The 11419-nt window shown below is 40.2% G+C and overlaps 1 protein-coding gene across 7 annotated transcripts in view; it reads right to left on the bottom strand.

Moving 5' to 3' along the window:
- Antp (homeotic protein antennapedia) overlaps positions 1 to 11419 on the bottom strand; it is a 237807-nt gene that overhangs the window by 114173 nt on the left and 112215 nt on the right. For 2 of the 7 annotated variants that reach the window (XR_014924274.1, XM_029314890.2), the window contains exon 1: positions 7981 to 10399. The exons of 4 other annotated variants lie outside the window; for them this stretch is intronic. The gene's annotated coding sequence lies outside the window, so the exon portion shown is untranslated. Of the gene's footprint in view, positions 1 to 7980; positions 10400 to 11419 lie in introns of those variants that run through there. One more of the 7 variants, XM_029314891.2, reaches the window with a different exon arrangement.

Below are 11419 nucleotides of genomic sequence, written 5' to 3'. Positions count from 1 at the left end.
AAAGAAAATGGAGTTGGCCTGCGTCCGAGCGAAGAGGCGACGTGATGACTTTATCCAATCGACTCGATTTCTCATCCGCATTCGTTCTCTACCCGCAGGCTGACCCGCAGTCCCAGGGAGGGAAAGAGAAGCGCCCATGACTTATGGTCGCCATTACGGTACCGATAATTATATGCTGCTCTCCGTAGCCGCTCCCTCCTGTACGAAAGGAACGAGAGGTATATGTATATGGATAGATGATATCCTGCCTGCCCGACGAACTTCGAACAGCCGACCTCTAACGTAACCGCACACGCACATCAACCATACGCTCCTCCTGGCTCATCGATCGACCCGATCGATACGTTCCGGTATTTCAGAAGAGTTGGAAAGTAATTGCCTTGATATATAGGGTCGATCGTTAATATGTGCAATCTGTTCTGTTGCCACATGTGCGCTGGCGCGAGTGTCTAGAGAATCCTCCGCGTTCTATATTATTATAATCGATTTTGTTAACGATGATTAATGCCGTAAATAATTTGCGGAAGAGTCGGGCCCGCGTTAAACTGTTTTTACAAATCGTTGTGGAAATATTATACATCGCAGATATTCAAGTTTAACGAATCGGAACGGATTTTAATACGTTAATGCAATGCAGCGTTAATAAATTACGAGGGATGATGAAGATATTTTTATTTTCGAAAATTAATTTATTGTATACATATTAATTAATTTATTATTATATATTTTATTTTCGAGCAATCAAATCGAAAAGGGAAAGATTCCTAGCGCGAAAGCATGCGAAGCAAGCAGAAACACCCTCGATCGTGCGGAAATGGTGGTCGTACATATCGAAGAAAGGACTTGGTGGAGAATCTCCTTACGACTCCCTACGGCCCACTTATTACGCTGATTCTCTTACGGAGGGCACAATCATCTAATGTATCTCGTAATGATCGTTACCGTATCAAATCGAGTCAATTAATAATGGATAGAGTACGCTCTAGAGATCTCTTGGACATTGTTCAAATTGTTGGACCTTACATATGGCGATTAAAAAGGCATTCTGCCAATCGTCTCGCGTTTAATATTCGTGGGAACGCATCGGACAAGAAGATGCTTTATTTTTTAAACGATTATCAGTGATATTATCTTACATAACGTACGTAATTTTTCACATTACATAACAAATAGATAATGTAGCTTCAGTTTTCTAGAAATCGTGCCCTCCCCAGATTTATCAATCCTCTCACCCGCTATATATTCATAGAGATAATTCGATTTTCTATACTTGTAATAATAATCTTATCACAGAAAAATGATTGATAAAAAAAAAATATACAAAAAATCTTGTTCAACAGATCGCATCTCGTTAACGGAAGCACAATTGTCCGATTATGTTTCGGTCTAGAATTGAGATCGCGTAACTTATTGAGACATCGCGGTGTGTGTTTAATGCGCCGTTACGTCACGCTTCGTGACTTTTATAGTAACAAATCGGGACAGCATTGTGCCCGTGCATGAGTTTCCACCACGATATTACGGCCCACATGCGCGCGTGCGAATTAGCATAACCAACAAGCTCAACACGGCGCCCCGCGCGCAGGATGCAGACGCGCCGAACACAGAACGTTGTTAGCTACATGTGTAAAGTTAAAGGGAGGAAGGGAGGGACGCGAGTGAGCGCGCGCGCGCGAGAAGAGGAACGGCGGCGAATTCATGAGAACACACCAGGTGTATTCCACCAGTTCTCTCTTGATCTTCCGAGTTACGTACATTCTGACACGTATTCTTCTATGTATATAAACCCCGTATTCTTTGCTCATAAATTATTTTCACGCACACTTTTTTTTTCATTTCCTCCGATCTATTGATATATGATTTTCTCATACATTTTATTTTCAACCTACATATTATATTTTTTTTAATTAATAAGATTGCTCGAACTTGTTCTCATACAGAATTAAGTATATTCATAAATATTTATACATGTTAATATACAGGGTGTATCTAAATAAGTAAAATTGAGAGGGGTTTCTTGTACAAACATATATTAAAATTAATAAATAGGAGTTGTTAGTTTCATTCCCTCGTAACGATGCAGGAAGATCAAAACAATATTAATAAATATCTTTTTTATTAGTGAAAAATATCTACCAAGTTTTATTTTTTAATTTGTTTGATTTTTACCTCTTTCTTTAGAAAAGCGTAACTCCTCAGGGAGAGATATAAAAGTATATGTTTATTTATATTAAACCCCCCCCCCTTAATTTTTGACAAGGAATCATCTAAAATTTTTCGCACTTATTTAGATACACTCTGTATATTTATTTGCGTGATAAAGTTATAAATTGAAGTTTTACAAAAAAATAAAGTAAAATAAAATGACACTTTAAAATAGAATAGCCTTTTGCTGATTTGCACAGAGTTTGTTCTGCCATTATGAAATCGATCATGAATGTAATAAAAGAACAATGACATATATTTTCGACATCATTACGTATGCAACATTATTAATCAAATAATAAGATGCAATTTAATTCGACCAAAAACTGGCTATTCATTTATTGAAAATAAGTACACACTACGTTTCGACCCACATTGTGGTCCTTTTCAAGTGTGTTAAAATAAATCTTCAGATTAATATGTTTTACGTGCGATGGTAATATATCATTTCTCCAACACCGAATAAGAAAGATTAGTTGTTGCTTAGCTATTCCAATTTTCTTGTTAATGTTTTTGGTCGAATTAAATTGCATCTTATTATTTGTTAAAATTTTATCACTGGCAATCAACAATTAATTATGAAAATTAATAATCAAGTTGGAGAACCGAGCGAGCTTTCTCCTGGACTAGAGCACCAGATAGAGAGACACAATATAAAGAAAGTTCTTTTTTTCACTTTGGTCGAGATATTACGTAACCAGAGTCGCGCATTCCCTTTATTGTTTACGAACGTGAGCTTCTTAAATTCGTGTTATTTTCGTCCGGTGTCGCAAGATGAATGGCATGCGGGTTTTCTGGCAACAACGACGCGCGTCCGACAAGTAGGAAGTGGAGTAGAGAAATCGAGGAAGGAGACGAGCGAAGCGCGTCGGGGAAGCAAGGATACGAGAGAGGGATGAGAGAAAAGAAAGAGAGAGGGTTCATTCTTCCCGCGTCTTATAGTTCCCGAGAAGAAGTTGGAAGTTGTTCTTCTCGAGAAAAGAAGCGTTCGTTCACGAGAAACGCCACATCTCGCCCCCGTATGTTACCCCACCACCCTGCTTTTGTTCTTCGCGTTGTCACCTCTCCTTTTTTCCGAGAGACGTGCGACGCCTTCGGGGCGCCATGCCTTGTTATCCTCATGATATATGGCGCGCTAATTGCACTAGCGACGAACCAGCGATCGTGTCTTACAACGAAATCGATCACCCAATTGTTCGCGCACAGTTGCCACCCCACAATTGGCTCGAGAGATCGATTTTCCTAAAAAGCATCCGATCATTTTGCTTTCTCTTTGGAACTTATATCCATATAATGCGGATGAAAATATCTCGTTACGCAAAAATGGGCAACATTTTTTTTTTTTTTTTTCAGTTGGCGAAACGCGTTGCCTTCTATAAATTGTCTGGAATGTTGACATCCTCCGCCGCTATGGTTTTGGTTTTGCGTCCGGCAACGAGATCCCCCTCTGTTGGCCCTACTTCCTTAGTCCGTCCGTCGGCATTCGTGATTTATCGCAACGGAAAATAGGAGAAATAACAAGGGACGTTGGCTGCGCGTTATACGCCTCGCTCTATATAAGCCCGGAATAAAAATGTACTTTGGACCCCGCAAACCTGCTATAACCAGGCGGTTTTTGAGTCGCGAACGACGAGTGTGTATCGAGTATTTGTTGAAAATCATTTTTCACTATAGTAAATAATCAGCTCTTTAACTTTAACTTTCCACATTTTTTTCGCTCACTTTCTCACTCTTCGACGAATTATGCGAAAACTTGAAATTATAAATTGTTAAAAAAATAATCACACGTACATAGAACGACTGAACTTTTCAAGCACCGATATCTTGTTCGTTAATTAATAAATGTGCGGCCTCGCGAGATCTCCTCTCTCGTTCTTCCTCTATCGACCTTGGAACAATGCGGAAGTGTGGAATGGGAGAAAGAGCGAGGTCGGGAGATCGCTGGAGGCTCGTTCTTCTCGTATTAACTTTGTCTTTTATACGCTAGTTTGTCCGAGGAAAATCAGAGAAAGTTTGCGTCATTGTAGACTAGCGTAACAATAGAAAAAAAGTTAAAAAATTTTATGAGAGTAGCATTGTTGCATCACCGGTAGGTTATCCCTCGCCTACCTTCTTTCTCAGCTAACTGAAAGGGCCTCGCACATAATATAAAAATTTATGACTTATTGTTAGGCCGCACAGGTATACGGGTCTGTGTTTTCTTTTTCATCTCTAGGTCATTTTTTTATTTATAACGAAACATTATTCCGTTCTGTTAGCGATCCACATAATAATTTATATATTTGTCGAGTCACCACATCGTATCATCTCTACAAATTTTACTTACTGTACTCAATAATTGTTATATAAAAAAAAAACAATAAAAAGACTACTTCGGAAGAAGATAGGAATACCTTTTGATGATTTAAGCAAGGGTTTGTGTTTTCTTTTTCATCTCTAGCTCATTTTTTTATTTATAACGAAACATTATTCCGTTCTGTTAGCGATCCACATAATAATTTATATATTTGCCGAGTCACCACATCGCATCATCTCTACAAATTTTACTTACTTGTACTCAATAATTGTTATATAAAAAAGAAAACAATAAGAAGACCACTTCTTCGGAAGAAGATAGGGATACCTTTTGACGATTCAAGCAACGAGGCCGCACAGGGTCTGTGTTTTCTTTTTCATCTCTAGCTCATTTTTTTATTTATAACGAAACATTATTCCGTTCTGTTAGTGATCCACATAATAATTTATATATTTGTCGAGTCACCACATCGCATCATCTCTACAAATTTTACTTACTTGTACTCCATAATTGTTATATAAAAAAAAAACAATAAAAAGACCACTTCTTCGGAAGAAGATAGGGATACCTTTTGACGATTCAAGCAACGAGAATCAACACGTTATCCTAGTCTTACCGTCCGTCATCAAGAAAGTAAATCGCACTTATTAATGACAGAGTCATGAGAACAGTCGCACATGCGGAATAGTTTGCGTGCTCGCGGTAATCAGTATAATGATCAGTGGTCGAATTGACGTATCGCCGAGATAATATATATGACGGCATATGGCGGCAGATGCATTGCGCAGCGTGACGCGCTCTAACGCGTCATTGATAGCCCTCCGCTTCTCTCCCCCTCCCCCTCGCCTCACCCTCCCTCCCCCTTCCCGTTCCTCCCGTCACTCTGCCACCCTCCATCAAATTTTCCTATCACCCCAGACTACTCCCTTCATTTCCTGCCCCGACGAGCCCCCTTTCCCCTGCTTCGCCCCTCGTTCTGACTGCCTCATCCTCATCCTCCCCTCTATGGTGGAACGGAAGGGACGTAATACGAGCGAGGGGGACCCACGGCCAACCAGCGTCGTTCGCTTTCAGGGATAAGAATTCTATCTGTGCGGTATCCAAGCCCTTTTTCGACGCCGATGTTCGGTGAAAAAGAAAAGAAAGTAACGCGGTGAGAAATATCGCAATGTCGACAGTTGAAATTATTATAGAGAATAAACATAAGGTGCGCTACGTTGTACGATGTTTTTCTTTCATGAATTTCACCAAAATTGCATAAAACTTATGTATGATTTTGCAACGAAGTAAATACAGTTTCATTTCATATTCGAATTTTAATAATTCCTTGAAATTAATGTTTCGTCTTCTTATGACTTTAATCAAAATTATCTCACTTTGTAATGCATTATTTAGAGGTCGTGTCACGTCAAATCGGCCTGTACTGAAATAAATCCAACTTGTGAGGTACCAAAATTCAGCTTAAAGCTTCTAATTTTTAATGTCATCTGGCGATTGTGAAAAATTTCAAGCGATCATGATTTTATTTTAGTCGTATGCAAAATAGTTTTTTCTTACTTAAATGTTCACTATTTTTACAGATGAAGTACAAAACCATTTTCAATATAATTTTATTCGCTGAACTCAAATCTGAAGTAAAAAACCAAACTATTTTTCAAAAATTTACATTAATTTTCTTTCGCAAAGTAATTCATGAAAATCTTATCCAAAAGTATTTCAGTAAACAATGTCAAGTCTCTATTCATACATGGCATGAATCCGTAAAAATATATAATTTTGTTTTTCTTATTTGAAATTCGGATTCAACGTACAATAATAAAATTACATTGAAAAATGATTTTTGTATTTTATCTGCAAACAATAGTAGAGAATTGGTAGAGAGATTTAAATAAGAAAATATTTACCATTTTGTATTTAATCAACAAGATTAAGACCATTACTTGAAGTTTTTTAAAGTCACCAAACGAAAACCATAGAAGCTTTAAACTAAATTTTGGTATCTCATAATAAGTTAAATTTACTTCAATCCAATTTTGGGCAATTTAGGGGTGAACTTTCCCGGCGTAAAATACATTAATCAAAATATTTGTAAAAATTGGCAAATCAGCGTTTATCGCTGGTGTCGATTAGAAAATAAAAAGCTTTATCACGTAAGCTCCTGGTTCAAAGCGTTCGAGACGGAAAGAAAAAGTATCTCGGACCCCTTTTTTGTTGATAAATTTCTCACGCGCCTTTTTTGGAGAATCGTCGAGAGTCGTCGCAAGTATCTGATCGGTATGTCGATGAAATTTGTTGACGCGCCAGAAGAAAAACGGAATTGCGGCGCATTGTAGAACGTCAGAACGAAATGGCCAGGCGACCACCAGCGGCAGAAACGGGTTATAAGAAACCGGATAAATTGCGGTTAACACCGGAATCTGTGTTTTTACATGGACCGCACACTTACATCGAGCCGCCTCGAAATCTACTGCGGATCAATTACAATTAAGAGCGGTTAGCGAATTGCCAAACGTTTCGAGCACGCGGTGCAGATATATTCCGCGTCTGGAGATAAGCGACTTTCTCGGAAGGCGTAATTTCTCATCATTAATCTTCGTCGCGCGTTTTCCGACCGTGCAATGAACAACCCTGTTTATGAATTGCGTGTAATCTCAAAATGACAGGACATCGTAAAGATCCATCGATGCCCGATAACAGTATAGGTAATATTTTAGCTTCTTGAAATTTGACATGAAAAGGTTGCACACATTTTCGCCAATTTCATAAAAAAAATTGCATATTCTATTTTGTACACGTATAATTGACATTTGAGAAGCGTGACTTTGAAATGAAAATTAATCGTGTACTTATCAATATTTATCATAAATTGTATAAAAATTAGAGAACTCTCATTTATCTGACTTAATATATTGTAAAACGATGATGTTTGTACAGATGCAAAAAATTGTGATAATTAAGATAACTCTTTCTGTCGATCGGTTGTGTTCCACGTGCTTCGTCAACGCGAATTCTAATGAATAAGCAGAAAATGAATAACGAATTTTGGCAGGATCATTGATCGGGGTCGTTCCGAGTTTTGTAATGCGACACTCGAAATGCGCTTCGATTAATTTAACGTCACATAATCTTTCGCGATTTATTATAACTCGCTCCGTACTTGTAAAACACACATTAATTATTCATAAGAAATGAATGCCCCTTAATTCATTCACTTGTATTCTCAAATTTCAAACGACCGAATGTGATAGAGTAGCTGCATTTTGCATCGAATAATTAATATTGTATTCTCCAAGACAGATGACGCTTATATAAATCGCACTCTCCATGAAATCTCACTCGAACCCAATTCCATCAATATGCACCGTACGAACTTGTACTTTAGTACTTGTGAAGGATGAAGAAGCACGCATGATAGATCGTTAATCTCGAGCAATTGAATCGAAAGGTGAATGAAAAAAACATTCGACTATTCCGCTCACCTCCGTCGCTTCTTTTTCCGTCGCCTCCGTCGGCGAGGTCGCCTCCTAGGTTCCCCCCTGTTCAAGGGGGTAGTTGCTCTCCCCTGTAGTTTCAGGGCCGTTGCTGCTACGCTAAACTCGACTTCTTCCCCTGTTTCGCCTCTTCCCTGCACCGGGGGCCTTGTCTCCGCCCCGGCGCTGGGCCCCGTCGTGGCTGGAACTTCCCTTCGCGCACCACCTTCTCGGGAGTCCTTGTCCACGAAGAGCGTACGAATTCGCCGACAGTCACCGAGCCAGGTACGACGGGAAACTGCGTGGGATCGGAAAAACCCAACACCGTCGACGAACCATGTGTCCTTCGGACAGACTCACTGTCTATCGGATAGAGGAACCATGTGAGTCCATTCACCATCACCCTGTTCTCACTTTGCCCTCGCGAGGATCTTCGCGAACGGTTCTACGCGAACTCGAAGAGACAGAAGTCGCGCACGAGTTTTCTCTCGGTCCACACTCGGTTCACCGGTGATTCTTCGACGACGAGTCTTGGATTGTCTTACAAGGAGATTCTGCGAAGTGATCAGCTGACGGAGCTGCGCGTGCTGATGAAGAACGATAAAAAATAAGCGAGCGATCGGTTTAGCGCAACATGAAGCGGATCAGATCATCCAAAATTATCCACGCACCTTTCTACTCGGATGAAATCGCCGACGAAGATCTGGATTGCTCCGACTTGAACTTTTTCAGGATAGCAAGAGCAGCGCGAGATCGACTGTCTTCGACGAGCTGCGATTTAACATTGATCAACAAGATCTACCAATGTTCGAAATCTGCCAATGCAAAACGCAGTTCTAGAACGAGATTTTCTTGTACCAGCGCAAAGTCCAGCCTCGCTTTCCAAATCACAAGAATTTCTTCGTTTTTTTTTTTTATTATAAATATTCCTTCTTATCAAGATATTACACACGAGAACCGACGATGAAGCGGTTGAAAATGTTTCTCTTTACAAGGAGCTTCTCGCGACAGAGCTTCTCTCCAGCCTCAAACGACGTTCTCGTTAACATACACAGCTTCAGCGCGAGCTAAAGCTCTGTATATGATCCCGGAAGTGACTGTTTCCTTCGGAAGATAATACCGGAGAGCCAAAAATAAAACGCCGATCCTTCAGGATTTGTTAACTGGAACTCGCCGATCGTCCAAGAGTTTCCTCGGACTCGAACTCGCCGTCGCACTCGAGGGCGTACCGCACGTGTACTCGCGTCTCGTCGCACGAGAAGAAGAACCCGTAGTGATCCCGAGCGGTATCATTCGTCACCGGACGAATTCCGTACGACCCAACATCCCGTCGTCCAGGAACGGCGGTCCTCGCGGTCGGCGCTCGGTGCGTGTCAGCCAGCGTCGGGACGGTGACTCTGCGCTCGCCGATACCCATGGAAAGCCGCGGACGGTGCCGCGGACGGTGATGTATATCTTAAGCGAGAGATGCGACGACTCTGATCCGCGAATTCCGCCCGCTCGGTTTCGCAGCCTCCGAACCGGAGCGCCGCGACGCGAGGCGCCCTGTGCACATGCGTTAAGCTTCACTCCCCCGACCCCCCTCGGCGTATCCTTCTCTCTCTCTCTCTCTCTCTCTCTTCTATATACTTCCCTTCTCTCTTCGTCCCTCTTGTCCGCTCTCGCTTTTCTCTTGACGCCCCCGTGATCCGCCACGATGGTGGTTGTGTACAGCGACCGAGAAAGAGAGAGAGAGAGAGAGAGAGTGCCGTCTTCGGGGAGAAACGGGAAGACTCGAGGGGCACCACGGGACACTCTCGAGAGGCGTCTATCGTATATACTCTGTTATACGCTGGCTCCTTTCTGCGTCAACAAGGACGGCGCGTTCCCAATCGGCGTTCTTTGTTGCCGATTACGTCACGCCAATTTCAATAACGCGATTCTCGTAATTTGGGTTTCTGTTTCTTTTCTTTCTTTCTTTCTTTCTTTTTTTTTTTCGACGAAAGAAGAATTAAGCGACTATAATCATGCCTTAAACCAGTAACGTTGCGGAAATAAAACAGCTGAGGTAATTCTGGAAACTAGGATGTAATAATAGTTACGAGATGAGACGGCTTTCCTGGAGATATTGGATTACATTTGACCATTGAATTTATTGTTTAACGCACAACTGTGTCACGAATTTCTATTTCTTCCTTCGACTAATTTTAATCCCCACAAATAGGCTCAAAATAGCACCGCTGACGCTAACTAAACCACCGCGTCGTACTCGCACATCGGCATCTCCACGTGCCACTCATTCAAGCTTCTATCAACCGCCGGCGTACGCGATTCGAATTGAATGCCGAGCTTTCGAGCGCCTCGGAACGTGCGCGGCCTACAACGTGCGGAGGAATCGCCCCGCGGAGAGAAAATTGCGGAAAATCCCGAGTCCGTCCGCGCCGTAGAAAGCCGCTGACGGATTCGATCGTCAATCTTTCAGCGATCGTCGTAATCCTACATCGGACGACTACCAACCTCGACTCGCGTAAGTTGGAACGTTCGAATACCTATATCGAAAGAGAGAAAGAGAACGATGTGTTAAAGCGAAACAAACGGCTCCGATTATTATTCGTAAATTTTTTTTATCGATTATTTATCAATTTCTTTTATCGAAACAGACTCTGCTAATTGTGATATATTTATTCGGAAAGTAACTTTTAGTTTCACGAATCTCAGATTTTTAATTATTCTATTTTAATTTATTAAAATTATCCCACTAAAACATAATATATACAATTAACACGTTTTATAAATATTATAAATATTAATCATTTTCGTTTCATTCTCCGAAATATCAGCTGTTATTAGCATACTTTATTTGCATATTAATTAATAATATTAATTATTCATCAGCAAGTTTAGAATCTTATATCTGATACATCTTTACGTGTACATAATTATAAAACCAAGTAAACTATATTGCTGACGCAGAAGATTTAATGTGTCGATAATGACATGATTTATTACATATGAATAATTGCGAAATCTTTTTTTTTTCAAAATTTGTTTTTATAAGCCGATTAAAATATACTAAATGTGATATAATGTCGATAGAAAGGTGAACTAAAATATACGATAACGTCAAAATACCCCAAATATTAAAACATTTTACCCGGAGACACTCGTAAATTATCGTGCATAAAATATATGATGCACATCTACCTACCGTGAAATAAAAGTTATATATATATATATATACATTTTTGTATCAAAATTCTTGCATTTTTAGTTGCATTTATCTAGATAAGCGAAAGCTGCAATAAGCGTAATATAAAAAAAAAAAAAGTAATAATCACATATTTATTAAGCCGGAAAGATCTTTATGCATAAATGTTCATGTAAAGGTCGAGAGGGAAGAACACAAGTTTATGACATAAATACAAGGGCGTATTTTCGGAACGCCAAGTTGCCATTGCAGGTTTAACTC

The sequence above is a fragment of the Nylanderia fulva genome, unplaced genomic scaffold, assembly GCF_048542155.1.
Source record: "Nylanderia fulva isolate GAGA-0341 unplaced genomic scaffold, ASM4854215v1 Scaffold16, whole genome shotgun sequence".
Taxonomy (NCBI): Eukaryota; Metazoa; Arthropoda; class Insecta; order Hymenoptera; family Formicidae; genus Nylanderia; species Nylanderia fulva.
The sequence above is the reverse complement of the archived record's forward strand: the minus strand, read 5'-3'. Positions and strand labels throughout refer to the sequence as shown.